A 17038-nucleotide genomic window follows, 5' to 3' on the forward strand; every position below is an offset into this window, starting at 1 on the left:
TACGGCAACTCCCTCTACGCCGCAACCACCGCCAAACTCCAGAAGAGTCTCCAGCGGATCCAGAACTCCTCAGCACGACTCATCCTGGACATCCCCCGTCGCAGCCACATCTCCGGACACCTGAGAGACCTGCACTGGCTCCCGGTCAACAAGAGAATCACCTTCCGTCTCCTCACCCACGCACACAAAGCCCTACACAACCAAGGCCCAGGATATCTCAATAGCCGCCTCAACTTCTACGCTCCCAAACGCCAGCTTTGATAGACCAGCCACGCCCTCGCCGCCGTCCCCCGCATCCGAAGAGCCACCACAGGGGGACGGTCCTTCTCCTACCTCGCCGCCAAGACATGGAACTCCCTCCCCACCCACCTCCGCCTGACCCAGGACCACCTCGCCTTCAGGAAGCAACTTAAGACCTGGCTGTTCGAGCAGTAGCAGACGCCCTCCCCCAGCGCCTTGAGACCCTCTGGGTGAGTAGTGCGCTATAGAAATGCGATGATTGATTGATTGACTGAAATTACAACTACAGGCACCTTGGTAGGGATGGATCTATCTCATCCAGGAATTCCTGCTTCATAAAGTCCTTGACTGAAAGTAAAGCATCTGTTAAGAGACTGTGGCTCATCTGAGAGTGTAGGGAAGAATCTTTATGCTGCTAAAAGGCTGTTTTAATGTAGAACTTAGAAGTAACCCTTGCCTCACCAGGGGCATTCCACAGGTTTGCTATCCCAATCTCCCACAGGGTGGCCTTCACATGTTTAATCCAGGGTATAATCCAGAGTATATTACTCGAGCCCGCATGGCAAAGTATTTCCTCTACCAATCGCCGGTAAGAGAGGAGCTCTGGGGTAGCCCAAATCTTCGTCCAGTAAAGCAGGGGGCAAAGTCCTATGCTATAAGTTAATACTCTTAGCCCAAAGTCCAGTCTAAGAGGAAGTATAGGAGTGCTTATGTGGACACCTACCAGCTTGCACATTAATCGATTTTCCACCATAGCTAATGGTGTCTCACCTAGATGCCCCCAAAGCTGCGGCCAGAAGAGGCTGTCCCTATGGCCTGGTGGTTATAAATCTGTAGGGCTGGTTGTACAAGGTGGGACTGTGAACCAAGCCGCAACTTGTTCCATCTTTAGCTTACACTGTGTCATATGGTCTTGCCATCCCAAATAATCTGTTAGTGTTTTGCCTAAGTATCCAAAATACGCAGTAGCTCAAGTGGGACCCCTGCTATTGTTGGATTTGCCCTGGTTGAGTGCCTTGTGTTTAGGACCATGTTCTTGGTTTTGCTCACGTTGATCTACAGACCCCGTCAACTTACTAAAGCACTCAAATCGCTCTATCAGTTTATGGAGTCCCATATGGGATATGGAAAGAAGAAGAGTGTTTTCAGCAAACATAAGAGCAGGTACCCTCATGTTTGACACTCTGGGTGCATCATTATCACACTGTTGTTAACAAAGCCGTTGATGTAAAGTGTGAAAAGTGTAGGGGCCAGTATGCACCCCTGCCTGACTCCTCTAGTCACAGGAAATGGGGTTGAGCAGCTCACCTGCATACTCACACCTTAACTGCGCATAGTATTTAGAATGCAGTCTCACTATGATATCAATCAGATGGCTAGGCACCCGCATCTCAGTGAATACCCACCAGACGGTCAATGTCAACACTAAATCAAAAGCAGAGTGTAGTTTGACAAAAACAAAACAAAGTTGGCCCCCACCCAGGGGTAAAGCCGGTCCCCACTCAGGGGATGCAATCTGTTATGCTGTGAAATACCAGCAATCACTTGGTAATAAAAGGACACTGCAAAAAGAATTTACAGCAGCATGGGCCGCAGACAGGAACTGATAACGTGTGGAATGTGGCCTGTGCTCATATCTGGTATAGTGGCCTTCTGTCACATCAGACCCTAAACACAAAGGTAACATCAGAATAATAAAAAAAACATCATTGACACAGAAGGGAACAATCTTATGTGAAGATATGCTCTTTGTGAAAGTGTAAAATGCAGTCTATCTAAGTGACGTTATCCAGTGACTGAAGTGAGCTGCCCCACAGCCCTATGCTGTATGATATAGTGGGCAGAAGCAAAACCGGAATAACATACCAACAACTAATGGATGAAGAAAGCTGGCTGAAAACCCTTGAATGAGAATATTGTACATATTTTTTTTAATCAAAAAGTCTTGGCTAATGCCAGACCTAAAAAGTTGGTTTATTAGAAGCCTGAGACTTTTCTAAGACACAGTTACATATAGCATTACATAGGCTTAATGTGTTTTGGATTTTGAGTGTCAGGGCAGCAATTTCTTCCCAAATTCCATGATGTATTGCAAATATTGACAAAAAGGGAAGACATATACTTTGCACTTTCTTGATATTTTATAAGGAAAATATATGTTTTTTGTGACTGCTGAAAAGGATTCCGTGTTTGGCAGAATACCTGAAAGTGTCTGTTTCATTCATCAAGGTGGCAAACTAATGTCTGCTTATCTATTTTAGGTGTGGCATTAGCCAAGGCCTTGTAAATATACTAAAATTATAAAGATGAAAGCTTACGTATACTCACTTTTAGCCAACCCTCTACATTCATTGGTCTGTTGTTGTGTCATTCACATATATCGTCCGCCCACTACAGCATACAGCATGGGACAGTGGATCCCCCCACTTCATCCATTGGCTGACTTTACTGTAAGTGATGGCATTTTGCTCTTTCACATGGAGCACATACATGCATAAAGTCTCCCTTCAGTGTTGGGAATTTTTAAGGCAATGAGTGCTTTCCCACACCAAAACTATTTGTTTTAAGGCAATGTTTATTATTTTTCTGTTATAGGAGTCCGTTAGATACCACCAAAATACATTTTTACAACAACAAAAAGTACCAAAAAAACAAACATTGGCAAAGCCAAAAGGCTGGTGGTAACACTGATGTACTGATTTTGTCAGTGCTTATTGGATCTTGTCTGAGGGCCTCAGAGTGATGGTATTTTTAAACATGTGTGCATATGTTTACATTGCGCATGTTAAAAATTGAATGAAGAACCATTTTTCTCCATATTGGCCTCCCAAGAAGTGTGGAGGAAATCACCACTTTGGCGCAAACAATTGGGTGTGACCATAAGAAAACAATTTTTTCCCTGGAAATAAAGAGACATGACAGCACAGCTTATCAACAGTGTAAAAGCAAATTGGACAAGGTTTTTAAAAAGCAGCCTGATTAACTATGAAGTCAGTATCCTATAGAAGAATATACATGTGTTGCTACTCTGTAAAAGAATAGTCAACTCATTTTAATTACCAAAGACCTTAACAAAAGGTAGAACATAACACTCAGCAAGAATGGCTAACATGCTCCCCCAGACCTTAAGAGTCTCTAAAGGCCACTAGATAAAGTTCATACCATGACACAAAATATTAGGCCACCTTAAAGGAGATCTTACATTCTTCACAAAATGTGGTCCTCCAACATGCATATGTATGTAAGGTATGATAAAGACAAACAATGGTCCAATCGGAAAAAGCAGCAAAATGCATTGGAGAACTGAATATATCAAATGATTTCCTACCCTATATGGAAATGAAAAGCAATCTCATAGATTCAATCCACCATTGCGAGGTTAGGGCAGCAGACAGATTTCAAAAACAGAATATTAAGACACAAACACATAATTGCATTTCTGAAAATTTAGTTACATCACCGATAAGTCAGTCTCAAACAACATTCTTATTTACACATTATATCATCAACTCTTAGCTCTATGGATGGATAAAGTGATAAAGATAGTGCTCAGAGAAGGTGCTCATGTGGAAAAGAAGTAGAAAAAGGAAAAGAAAAAAAGGGGGGAGCTTTTAGACCTTTTCACAAATCATAATATTGTACATTGAAGCCTGTCCGGTATACAATTTCTATATAATATATATCGCATCTGGAAATGGTCCAGTTGTTAAGTTACTATTGCCACTCTGCACAGATATCCAAACAATCCAGGCTTAATGAAAGAGCATTGATGTTTCAACCCGACACCTGGGGAGGAAAGGGGCCACTGAATGCCTCAAACGCGGGACTTCACTGGACTTGGAAGTTGAAGGAGTGACCTGGATGCCGAAGTCATCCAACTGAGAAAATAGACCAGGATAATTCCATGGAGAAGAAGGGTCCAAAGGCTCCACTCTGATAGGTGAACAATCTCCACTTTAATATAACCCCAAGTACCCCAACAAAGCTACACCCTTAAGTATAAGGCTAATCCTCCCAAATAAAAGAGAACAGTTAGCTCAAAGGGACATGCCTTTAGCCCAGAATATTTTCTTTTATGTTGACGCTATCTGAGACAATAATGGACGGAGTCATCAAGGTTTTTGCTTGATTTGTGCAAAGACAGATAAGGAACATGTGTATTTTGTGTCCACCGGGAAGATATTGCCTCTTCTACTTTGGATTTCCTGATAATTGGAATGATCTTACTAGCTCACCATTTGGAATTACACAAGTCAACTACTCAAATTAATAAATAATATGAACTTTTGCATCTTATAAACATTTGTGTTGGAATTTTCCATGTTTTAACTTTATAAAACAGATTGACAAGCCATAAATCTGACCAATAGGATTTCTTCCAAATTCTTGATACATCTCTAATAAAAAATTATATTGTGAAAAAACGTAACAATGTATCCTGTCTGTGCAAGCTGCCTGTCAGAAATAAGCTTAAGAGGTGCGCAGGAATGGCAGGAGATTGGTTAGCGTTTTAGCAGTTTTTCGCGTCTGCAGCGTCCTGACGTTGAACTCACCTCTGGGTCCCCCCACCAGTCTCTGCAATCTCGGCGGCTGCGTTGGTTCAGTCGGAGTCGGAGGTGCTTCCTTTCGTTCTCATCCTGGCAGTTTCCACAACATTTCGGCTACATGGATCCTGTTCAGCTAACACCCAGCAAAACAAAACAAGCAAAAGAACATTAAAGAATTGTCAATTCTACAGTTGTAGGAAATGCACTCTGTACTATAACTAAAGTAAATTCCAGAGATACTTATCTGGTGAATTGGTGAACTGTGTTGATACAAAGACTTCAGTGTTTCTTGTTGGTATAGTCATACCTACGGACATAAACAATACAAAGAAAGAAAGATTATGTGTTGGGTCAATTCATAAAGAAGTGTTAGGAATAACACCGTTTATATGTATTTAGAGAGAAGATTCTGTATTTTTGTTTTTCATGTTCAAATGTTCTTAGGGTTAGTTTCATAAAGACAACTTGAGAGGAATGGGTGTCTTTTCTTTAGTCGTTATTATTAGTTTTGGGACCTATGTTTTTCCTTCATATTCAGTATATGTTAAGGTAGGAAGGAGTATACAAAAAACACTAGTCAGCTGAATGATCACCTCACCTAATACATACGTGTTTCTGTCTTTAAGACCAACACATAAAAAGCTCATTAAACTCATTTTCAGTTCTATAGACAAGAGGGAAAAGGGAGTTAATGAGGTATGTGTTCACAACCTCTTCCTAGTTCATTATTTTACCTAAAAAATCACTAGCTATCTCTCACTCTCTCTTTCCTCTTTTCATATGGAGAATCATACCTGACCAAAGTAGACAGTCGTACTGTAGAGCAGTTTGTGAGGAAGAAATGTTTTATCTCTTCCCATTCCCCATCGGGTTTGGTAAACTTTGACTTTGTTGGGCTTCCTACTTCGAGATTGAAGTGGGGAATCATCTTCAAGGCTTCCTGTCACTCCTGTGGAAAAATACCCGTCACAATGTTCCTAATCCTGAAATGGAAACATATACAAGTTTCCTCCAATAAATGGAACAATATTTGGGGATTCTGTACCATTTGGCACAGGGCAGTATTAAACATAGTCACAGTTGGGATCTCTTTCCAACAGATTTATACTTTCCTTTCCTGTAAAAATATTTTGCTGATGAGTGAAGATGTGTATACAGGAATGCATGAACATAAAATGTGATTTATATAGCACCACCAAAGCTAAAAACAACATACTGCTGTGCAGTTGAGGGCTTCACAATGAAGTTGAAACATTGTCAAGCATGGGTGCCGGAGGAGGAGGGTACCTGTGTGTGGGGAGTTTGAATAGGGATAAAGGATGTTTAGTGGAGATGAATACCCAGGAAGGGGTTCTTGCTGAAGCAGGGGAGAAAGAGAGTTTTGGGAATTGCAATTTTAAAATAGGATTTGAGGATGCCGGATGGGGTGTTTGAGAAGGGATTGGAAGAGGGCTTGAGGAAGGTGATGGGTGACTAAAGCTCTATTCCATGGAGTGGTGGGAAGTAGGCTTTCTCCTGGTGAATCTGGCAGCAGAGTTGTTTGACTGAGGGGTGACCAGAAATATATACAGGCACCACTCCTGTTTTGCTACAACTGTCCTAACCTAGCGCTGGCCTGCTAAAGGGAAAGACTATTATAGTTGGAGGCTGATGCTTTAATATGCATGGAAGTTAGGTGTACATAAAATTAAGATCTGTTCGTGTGGTGGCATCCTGGCCCCCATTTGGCTATAGATCCTGATTGTGAACAGGAGCAAAGCTATCAGTGCAAAAGAAGCAGTGACACTGAGGCCAACGTGTATAAGTGGTTCACTGAACCTCTGGTATGGCTGCCTCCAACTACCTAACCAATGAACTTTAAGGCACGTTTTCAATGCCTACCTTTTTTGTATTTCTCAGTGCGATCCTCTAATTGTGATGGGTATGTCATGATACCCAGCATCCCTTGTAAAGTATATAGGGCTTTTGGATCAGACCGGTAGCTAATTAGAGAATTAGAACTGTTTTTCCTAACAAAAAGTGGGGGGATGTAATTGGAAACTTTTTTGAATATGTTTTTATGCTTTTTTAACGTTTTTTATGTATTAGTGCTCTGACAACATAAAATGAGATGTATGAATTGTATTGAAGATTTTAATTTATTGTCTATGTTTATGTGTACTTTCTGAGAATATTTTTGTAAAAACTCTTTCTTGAAAATAAATCCAAAAATAAGGAACGATTTTAATTAATAAAATATTGTAAGTGCTTACATTTTGGTCTAAGAATATACTTGGGAGAGTGTCCAGATGGATATGAGTCATTGATGTGTGACAGCTAAAAACAACGAATGAATGTTCAATAGATAGGGATATTAAGTTGATTTCCAGGGATTTGTTTTTAGGCTTAAGTATGTCCAGACGTGGACACAGTGCTCACTGGATCCAACCTTCACCCTATTGAAGAGACCCAAATATGCTGAAACTGGTCTGTCTGAGCTCTGCTTCGGAATGGACTTTGTCAAGCAGTTTGGGCTACACTGTTGCTATTGGAGCAGGAGCCATGTTGATTTGCTTATGACTGGGTCTTGTCTAAGGTTACATGCTGGGGAAAGAAATATTGGGTAGTGGCCTGAATAATTACCAGTAAATTAGTTTAATTCAAGCATTCCACCCCTATGTTTTTGTATTCCTCAATGCAACACTTTAATTGCAAAGAGTATGCCCAGGCATAGAGCTATCCTGGCAGTTTAGGTTGGTCTGTTGCCATAGGAACAGGACAAAGATTGATTTGCATATGGCCAGGTTCTGCCTGAGGTGGCATGGTGGGCAAAAAAACAATGAACTAGGATGCAGGCCAAGTAATTACTGGTGGCTAAGACTCATTCAAGTATTCCAGCAATCACTTTTTGTATTCTTAAATGCATGAAGGCCCAGGGCAGCCTTGCTATTCTATTGATTGTGAATCAGGACCTCTTGTTGAAAAAAATGGTACCGCTTTTCTTAGTCATTATGCTCTCAATAAATATGTAACTATTTTTATTGATCAGCCACTTTCAACAAAAGAAAAGGCCAAGCTTTCAGTGTTGGTTCTTGCTATATCTTTGTTTCAAAATTAGTCTAGGGTTGCTTATGTTCCTTTCTGGAGGGGACTTGGCCTGGAGGTTCTGCCTTGACGGTTGCTATTGGAGCAGGACCAAGACTTATTTGCATGAGGTTGGTCTCTGTCTTGGATGACAGGGTGGGAGAAAAATCAGGGTCTGGAATTCTTCTGGAGTAATTGCCAATGTCTGAGATTATTTCAACAATTTCTTCTATTCCTCTATTGTTTTAGCTTTAGATTAATAATGTCAGGTTTAACATTTTTCAGATGAGTTCTGTTTTTATGCACCTTTCTTGAAGGAGGCTATATTCAATCTTTCCAAGCTACAACAATAAATATCCCTCAATTATCCTCCCACTTCTGTACTGTTCAGTAGCTGGTGTAGTTTCAAATGTGACAGATAAACACCTCTCACCTGCACGAAGCAGGAATAAATGTTAAACACGCAATTATTGTATCCATCACCAGCTAGATGTTTTGTTTAGCGTGTCTTATTTTACAGCTAAAATATTTCTGTCAATCTCCAAATGTCCTCCCAAGCTTTTCAGCTGCAACGCAATCAAGGTATAAGTAGGTGGTAACGTTAAAAAAAGAAAACAAAAACCCTTCCGGAGTTCATTTCCAAAAGCTACCTTTACAACCTGAAAGTATGTAATTTAGAAAAAAAAACCCTGAGGGCTTTTCGAGCTGCACACATCATATTGTGTAATGTACTGCCTGACGTGGTGTAATACGTCTATGCAACTTTTTATCGTGCACCCTGCAAATGCAACTTTACCAATAACGGGCGCGCTTGGAAAACATATCTGCACACACAATTTAAATTTGCGTTTGCGTACACCTCAATCTGAACGAGTTATTGCACATTTTTTGGCTTATTTATAAGCCCTTACTCCACCGGTGTGTCACTTTTTGTGTCGCTCCAGTGGCGCAGGAGCCTGTTTCATATTTACCAGGTAGCACTGAACCACTTTTCTTGGCTTAGTGCTGCCTTATAAATATTGTTCCCTTTAACACAGTTTTCTGGGTTAAAGGGGCAGGCAATGGGTGTTGCTGGGGGCGTTCCCAGCAACATCCATGGCTTTTTGCCCCAGATTTACAAGAAATCATAACTCTGAGGCAGCGCCACAAATGTACACTTGCCCAGGGGAGGTGTAAGGGAGGCACGACAAGGAGACATATTTTTATTTCTCCTAGTTTTTACTTTTTCTATGTGTGCTGCATTCTGCAGCAAACATAGACAGAGGAAAAAGCCTCTTGTGGTTGTGTTGGCGCACAAAGGTTTTCCTTCCTGCACAAAAATAGTCATCCCCACAACGCAGGCACCCTTGCACCATGGTGCAAAGGTGCCTGTGTTGGCGCATGGCAGACCATTGTGCATCAGTGCAGAGTAAAGGGATAGGAATGTGCCGTATTTGAGAGCTATTGCACATTGTCTCCCTTTTCTTTTGCTATAGGGCAGCGCATCAGGAAGGCCTGTGGCACTGCTCTATGGCAAAAAAGCATAAATGAGGCCTACTGTATCTACAAAATCTGTATTTTCTTTTATAAATGGATTGGATCACAAGTAACTTTACACCAGTATGGTGATGATTTACAAGGGTGCAAGTTTGTTTGTTTTTCAAGTGTTTTAACAGGCACATTCCCTCACAAATGTGACTTTAGATTTAGGGGTTTAGGGTCAGATTTACTAACATTTTGCATTATTTGTGCATCACTTTTGTAGCACAACCATGGTGCAAAGTGCTGTAGATATTTATAAAGCCACACAAAGGGCGATTTGTACCATCTTGCGTGGCTTTGTTAGAAAAATATAAGACAAAGCAACAGCTTGCATTGCATTGCATTACGTTTCATTTAATTCTGGGAGGCGGTCCATGGGTGGAACATGAGCGTTCCCATGTATCCACACATGAATTTCACACAGTCCCAGATTTTCAAAGGTTTGTAAAAGTGAGAACACGTGAATTAGCTACACCTCCCAGAGGATGGTGTATTGAGGAGAAAAAACTTTTTTTCATCTTGTTATTTCCTCTTTCTATGTCTAGTGCAATCTGCAGCACACTTAGAAAGAGGAAAATGCCTTGAGAGATTGTTTTTGTGCAGGAAGGTCTACCTCTTCTTCCGTGTAACGCAAGCACATTGCACCATTGTGCAAGGGTGCCTGCATTGGTACTAGGTTACTAGAAATGCACCAGCACTATGAGAGGCCAGAAGTGTGCCATATCGTGGTAGCTGTGGCACATTTCTGCTCTTTCCCTTTCATGCAACACAGGTCAGCAAGTTGCCTTGCTACACTGCGTTGCCTGAAAGGTTAGTAAATCTGCCACAAATAATTTAGTGGAGAGGGTACACTTCTAGGGTGCTCTGTGGAGTAGCCTGTCTGTCAAACTTGTGGTTCTCCTGCTCCATTTGGTGTCAGGGATCCTCCATTTGTCTGACTGGCTCTGCATGTGGAAAGGTTTGTCTGGTGACCTACCTGCTTGATGTTTATCCTTGAATATGGTGGGTTGCACTTCGATAGGGCAGCATAGCACATCCTTCCACTAACCAGGCAGAACAGAGCACAGCTCACCAAAGGATAAATAAATCCCTTAATCCTGTCAAGGGGAGGAGTAAATCTGTGCACAAGGTGATAATTGGACGGGAACACAATCAAAACTAATGTGAATGTACTAGGAAGGAAAAACAATTTCTTTGTGGAGAGTAAACAACAAAAAGTTAGCAAGTGCAATTAAACTCTGGTGAGTGTAATTGTATATCTGTTACATTTACAGATGTAGTAATGCTTTCAGATTTGAGTACCTTCTACAGAAGATTTCAAGACCTAGTCCTAGAAAACTGAGTTCCAAAGCTATTCAGGACCATTTTGTGAATTTTTAGTGAACACCCAAAAATATACATAATAGCGTCAACCATAACATTGGCACTCTTTAATTTTCACAATTAATTTTCAAAAGCCATGTCACTAGCACTGGTACCCTTACCAGCCTTATTCTGTCTCTGCATGGTCCCTTCCAGTGCTCCGGCGCCAAAGTCACTTTTTCCTGTTTTAGGACTTCTTTCTCCTGCCTCCCCTCAGTACCCTGTAATGTCACCACATACATTGTAGAGCTCCTTCTCCTCGAGGTAGAGACAGAGAGTTCTCCCATTTTACCTGTGTTGTCTATCATGAAGGATACCTTGGCGCCCGATCAATGGTACCACTGGACTGCACTTCCAATCTGCACAGGCAGTAGCAAAGGTTTTTAAATGTAAATAATTTTGCCACAATTTAATGAATGTGCATACATTTTGCAGTTTGTAGGCAAGTTAATCTCAGTGCTAGGATCTCAGGTGTCAGGGTGATTCAACAAGGGAGGGGGGGTCAAAGTTTGAAGAAGTGATTGAAAAATTCTGTGCACAGTAGGAATTGACCAAAGTGTCTAGCCTGCTGCCAGGGTGTGCATCAAAGCTAGTCAGACCTCACTTCACAGATAGGGTTGGCTGAAGGGATTAACCTTAAAGCTAGAATATAGGGGTAGAGGGAAGTACCTTTGCTTGTATTGGTGCAAACCTATTCAGCAATAGTTTCCAAGAAAGTAGCATTAGAAAATATATGAGTTATAGGAACCTTGGGGCATAAGTTATAGTTACTTGAGTTAACTCTAAGTGGTCAATTTTAGTGGCTTTTTACGCTTAAATTGGCATGTTTCAACTAGCATCTTTACCGAAATATAACCTTTAAACTTTCCTTTGTTTTTTCCGATAAATTTCTAGTGCTTTTTAATGTAATATTTTATTAAAATATGTAAAGTAGATCCCCCTTGGCTGTGCACAGTGGGGAGTTATCCGCAGAACATGACCTATGGCCATGCCCTGTATCCAACTCCCAGCAGGGAGCCAGCCCAGTGATGTGGTCTTCGGATGTGTGCAGCAGTGGGTTTGGCTGCAGGCCCTACGACCAACTCCCTGAAGGCACCCAACTCCCTAAGCGCAGCCCCTGAGCAGTCAACCCTCCACCACACACAGCTTTCTGCAACACCAAAATATAAAAAGTGACCCTATTGGCTTCATCAATGGGTGAGATATCCATATATATATAAAGCAAATTTATCATCTTTCCTAAAAAATCACCAATAATTGTAATCAAATGTATATTTCGATAATTCATACAATGCCATGTTTATTAATATTGATTACTAAGAATATGTTCAATAAAGTTTTATTAAAGACATTTCTGTGACTCTTTCTTTTTACATAGTTACAGTTTGTGGATGAAAAATGTGAATGTACATAGTCAGAGACATATTTTATTTTAGTTTATTTTAGTTTGTACTTTCAAATAAAACAAACACGTCTCTGAGTCTTTCTTTTAAAAAATTTCAGCCCAAAATATGCAATCATAAAAACATCCACAAGAGGACGATGCCTCTTTGTCAAACATCTTCAGACCACATAAAATGGAGTCATAGAATTAGGCAGTAGACGGCACTGCAAAAGCTCCGGCCTGTTAAAAATCTTCGAAAACTATGGTAAGTTTTCCTGGGGTCATGGATGCAATCTCCAAGAAATGTTACTGATTTTTTTTAACCCTTTCCTTGCTGCCGCCGGCCAATGGCCGACGGCAGCACTACCTGCCCAGTGCTGCCGCCCCACCCGCGCACGGAAACGCCCGCACCGCGGCGGAATTACCGCCGCGCTTAACGGGTTAAATTAATTCTACCAAGGGGCTGAAAAACTCATTAATGCCTCCCACACCATTAAAAAAAAGGTTGGTGGTGTCCCAGGCCCTTCTGGGGACATCACCAAAATAATAATGCATGTAAATAGCTCTCACAGGTCATTATGGGGCACTTCTTGAAGGATCAGTAAATAAGAGAATAGCGGCTGTGGTAGCTCATTTGTTATTCACTTTTCATTGTTTGTTTTCAGGGTGTTCCAGCCCCATGCTGCACACCAAGTGCCTGATTACAAGTTAGGGGACAGGTTACTCCATCACAAATGTGTTGGATATCCCATCCGCCGTATTATGAGTTCCATTATTTCTAATGGAACATAATGGAAATTGTAATACGGTGAACGGTATATCCATCACGTTTGTGATGGAGTAACCCATCCGCCAAACTCGCAATCAGGCCCCATTTTATTTTTTTGGGGCCCATGGGGAGAGCCCTCGGCCCTTACAGCCCCAGGCTCCATGCATGCAGCCCCATTTCATAGGGCTGTGCAGGTGGAAACAATTTATTTTTATATTAGGAGGTGTCCGCTGCCCACCTGGGGCACTGTTGATCATTATTGTCTATGGGGCTGTGGGGAGAGCCACATGGCCCCCATGGCCCCACCGGCTACCTGTTGGGGCCCCTGCTGGCATCCATGCTGGGTGCAGCGGGAGTCAACATTGCTTCCACCCCATGGGAGCAGTTTTCTTTTGCTCCCGCTGGGCAGTAGCAATTGGCTATATTTCCCGGCCTGAGAACATGGGCAGAGAAATTCATTGTACTTCCCACCTAGCAGTAGATGCTTTGTGCTCCTGCTGGGCGGGAGCACATTACACGTTTCCTGCCCAGACACTCAGGCAAGGAAAAAGATGCTATTCATGGGCAGGTTCCTCCCGTTGCATCAGCGGGCAGGAGAAACACTGTTCGAGTATCAGAATGCTCGGCCGAGCACACACTCCTTACAGCAGGAGTGAAACTGACACCAAAACCCAGGGCAAGTATAATCCGTGTCTCGGACGGAGACACTGCAGGAGAAGTGCTTCTAACAGATACCACGATCCATCGAGTAACAAGCAGCCGCTCAGCTACGGTACTTCATGAATCCAACACAATCAGGTACAACGCTTCCTGCGTCGAATGTTGCTAAATAGTGAACCTGCTTCCCAGAAGGACGGCCTTCTGACATATGTAGTTCTGCCAATCCTAGGTAGGCACTTACTGTTTCAGGGCCTGACAGGCTGGTGGTGGGAAGAGAAAGGGGAATGCAGTGAGCAAAACAGTTTTCCCGTGGGTGTGTACCCCTGAGGTAGCCACACATTTAGGGTGGGCTACCAAGCTCCGTAACATCCAAGGAAGGGTTCAGACATCTTGTGAGTGTGTAAAATAGGGAACTCTGGGATTCTTAGATGCCACACATAGATGGAAGTTGTCACTGGGTGGGAGGGATCCTGGTAACCCATTGGCTAGGGGCTGCATCATCCTCCCAGGGCACTTTGCGGGTACAAATATGGCACCCTGAACCTCATTTAAGGGAAGCAATTGAATGCTCCACCGGCCACACAATTGCTTGATGCCGCTTGGCAATCAGATTATTCACCATACTGCTATACTCCCATTTTTCCATTTTTAAACTGTTCATCATATTTTTTGTCTGAAATCTTCAATCTTTTCCATTAGTCCACAGACGGGTAATTGTGCCATTTTCTAGTTTCTAATGTAAATGCTGTGCCCATCCAGGCCTCTTGCATAAACATGACAGATGCAGGGGGTTCATCCAAAACAGCGTTTATTAAAACCAATGCATTTCGAGCATCAAGTGCTCTTCGTCAGGGTACGCTGAAATCAATGCAGAAATACATTTTCATTAGCATCATGTACAGTTGTTAATATCTTTAATCATTATTCTATAATAATATCAAATGCTTGCTTATTCATTTGTAGCGTGACTCACTTTCAAATAAGCTATTTGTGTAACACCCTCTGGGGCCATCTCATATTGCTCACTTATCCTCCATTGTTTGCACGAGCTAAGAGATAACCTCTAGTTTCTAAAAAATCTGTACATTTACATTCGTCACTGTTCTCCTGCGCCTCTAGAAATTACTATCATTTGCGTTCCAATATCCCCTTCCATGATAACATCCCAACTCATCCCTGTCGTGATTATAATAATATGCCAAAAATTTAAAAATGGGAGTATAGCAGTATGGTGAATAATCTGATTGCCAAGCGGCATCAAGCAATTGTGCGGCCGGTGGAGCATTCAATTGCTTCCCTTAATTGATTTATCTACACGTGCCTTTGGGTTTGGCACAATACCGACCTGCACGCCACTGAGAAATAACATAAAGAATGGACAAAACGGTTGAGAATGTTGAGACTAGGAGTGCTCCCCACACCCCCCAATTTTTGCATTACCCTGAACCTCATATCACTACAGAACTTAAGAAAATACCAAAGAATGATTGTTCTGTTGACCCCTGGACCTGTCAGGATTAGATACACCGACTTGTGGACTGCACCTGCCGCACCATAGGATAGTAAAGAAAGAACTGTGCCTGTGGCTCCGGGCTAATGGAAAAATCACTCCTGAGCACCTGATTGAAGAAGAGACTCAAAGGGTAAGTTGGTTGCCCCCCTGAAACCAGAACGAGGGCAATGGAAGCTAATGAAGACCATTTTGGCAAGTCAATAACCACCTTCTTTGAATCTCTGTTGACCATTGCAGGGCAACCGAAGAGACCCATCCTTGAGATCCAGAAGTTGCCCTCGAATCTGCTAGACCTGCTGGTGTCATCTGATTCTGGATTGGTCACCAAAGAGAGACACAGGCCTTCACCAAAAGATATCACTGGACCTGCTGGGTCTTAGGATTTGTAGCCCAGCTGCAGCTGACCTTCAAAGAGGATTTCGTGGGACACCAAACGCTGTGGTCAAAGTCACCCAACTTAAGCATGGACCGAGCAAAAACTTCAAGGTTACACCTCCACTGCCACACAAGCTTCTTTCATCTTTATTGGTATCCAGAATCCCAAGCATCAGGACCACTCCATTTAAGTATTTTTTATAATCTTCATGTAAAGTGTGGAACTGGACTTGATACTGCTTTGGGGCCAGGTAACTTTCCATTTGCTCCTTCGTGGCACCCGTGACCTTCTCCCTGTCACATTTTTTCACCCCACTTGACCCGGAGTAGCCAAACATAACTCTTTCACTTTTCAAAAGTCTCTAAAATTAATGATTAGCGAAGCTTGTTGGCTCTTTGTAGTAAAAAGCTGAGCTTTACATTTTACTTCCAAATTTATATCTCTGGAATCCTCCAGTTGATTTTGCTCAATGTGATTTCTTATAATCCATAAATACATAATCTATTCATATAAATTGGTGTTGGATTTCTTTTGTGTGACTTTCTTATTTTGTTGTTTGGTGCTTTTAAGTGCTTTGCATTATTTCCCTTGTTTAAGCCTTGCTTCTCGAAGCCACAGCTACATAGTGGTGAGCAAAAGGTTTTTCAAATGAGGCTGACTGGACCCAAGCCAGTTTAACTAGTGTATTACATAGTAACTTCACACAACTATACCATATAATATCACACAATCCTTGCTAAATATATATATATGTGAGTTGTACACTTGTTTTGAAAATTTTGGGAAGATTTTTCAAACAGCCAAAAATGGCTTGTCTATGTAAACTAGGTCCTAACCATAACTATCTACTGGTGACTGCCATTTGCTAATATATATATTACCTACTGGCGGTCGCCAGTAGGTAGTTATAGTTAGGACCTATTTTCCAAAGGAAATCCGCAACATTATATTTCTAATAACGTTGGTGCCGGCCGACGAATCTTCGTGAAATTTTCAAAACTTGTGGACGCTTTGGTCCGCTCCTATCTTGAAAGTTTCTCGGAATATTCGGCAAGCGGGGGACGAGAAAAATGGAGGTCCCAAAACATGTTTGCCGATGCAATTTTCCATAGGAAACTTTAGCCGCGGCTACTGCCCGAACTGCTGGACGGAATTACCCCATATATGGCAAAGAGGTAACCCTTCGTTCAGAAAGGTGCCTTTTTGTAAAATGGTGTAAATCCGTTCAGTAGTTGCTGAGAAAATCAAAAGTAAAAACGCATATATATCTATGGCCGCGCAGGATCCGCGCACCCTCCCGATGACAAGTTGTATGCTAATTAACTGTCAACACTCCAAATCAGGAAGTGTTGGAAGCCATCTTGTGCCTCGGTAGAACGAGGCACAAGAAAACAGTAAAACAAATGTGCAAAAAGTAAAAAAGGGGGCAGGGTAGAAATACCCTGACCCCCTAGGCCTGTTAGGGGGTCCCACAAGGACCCCCAGGGCCAAACAAATATATATATATTTTTTTAAATCGGTAAAATCCACGAAGGGTGCGCAGATCCTGCCGATAAAAAAAAAACAAAGCGCAGACTCCCACGCCTTGTTAATTATCAGCCCC

This window comes from Lissotriton vulgaris, chromosome 8 (genome assembly GCF_964263255.1).
Source record: "Lissotriton vulgaris chromosome 8, aLisVul1.2, whole genome shotgun sequence".
Classification (NCBI taxonomy): Eukaryota; Metazoa; Chordata; class Amphibia; order Caudata; family Salamandridae; genus Lissotriton; species Lissotriton vulgaris.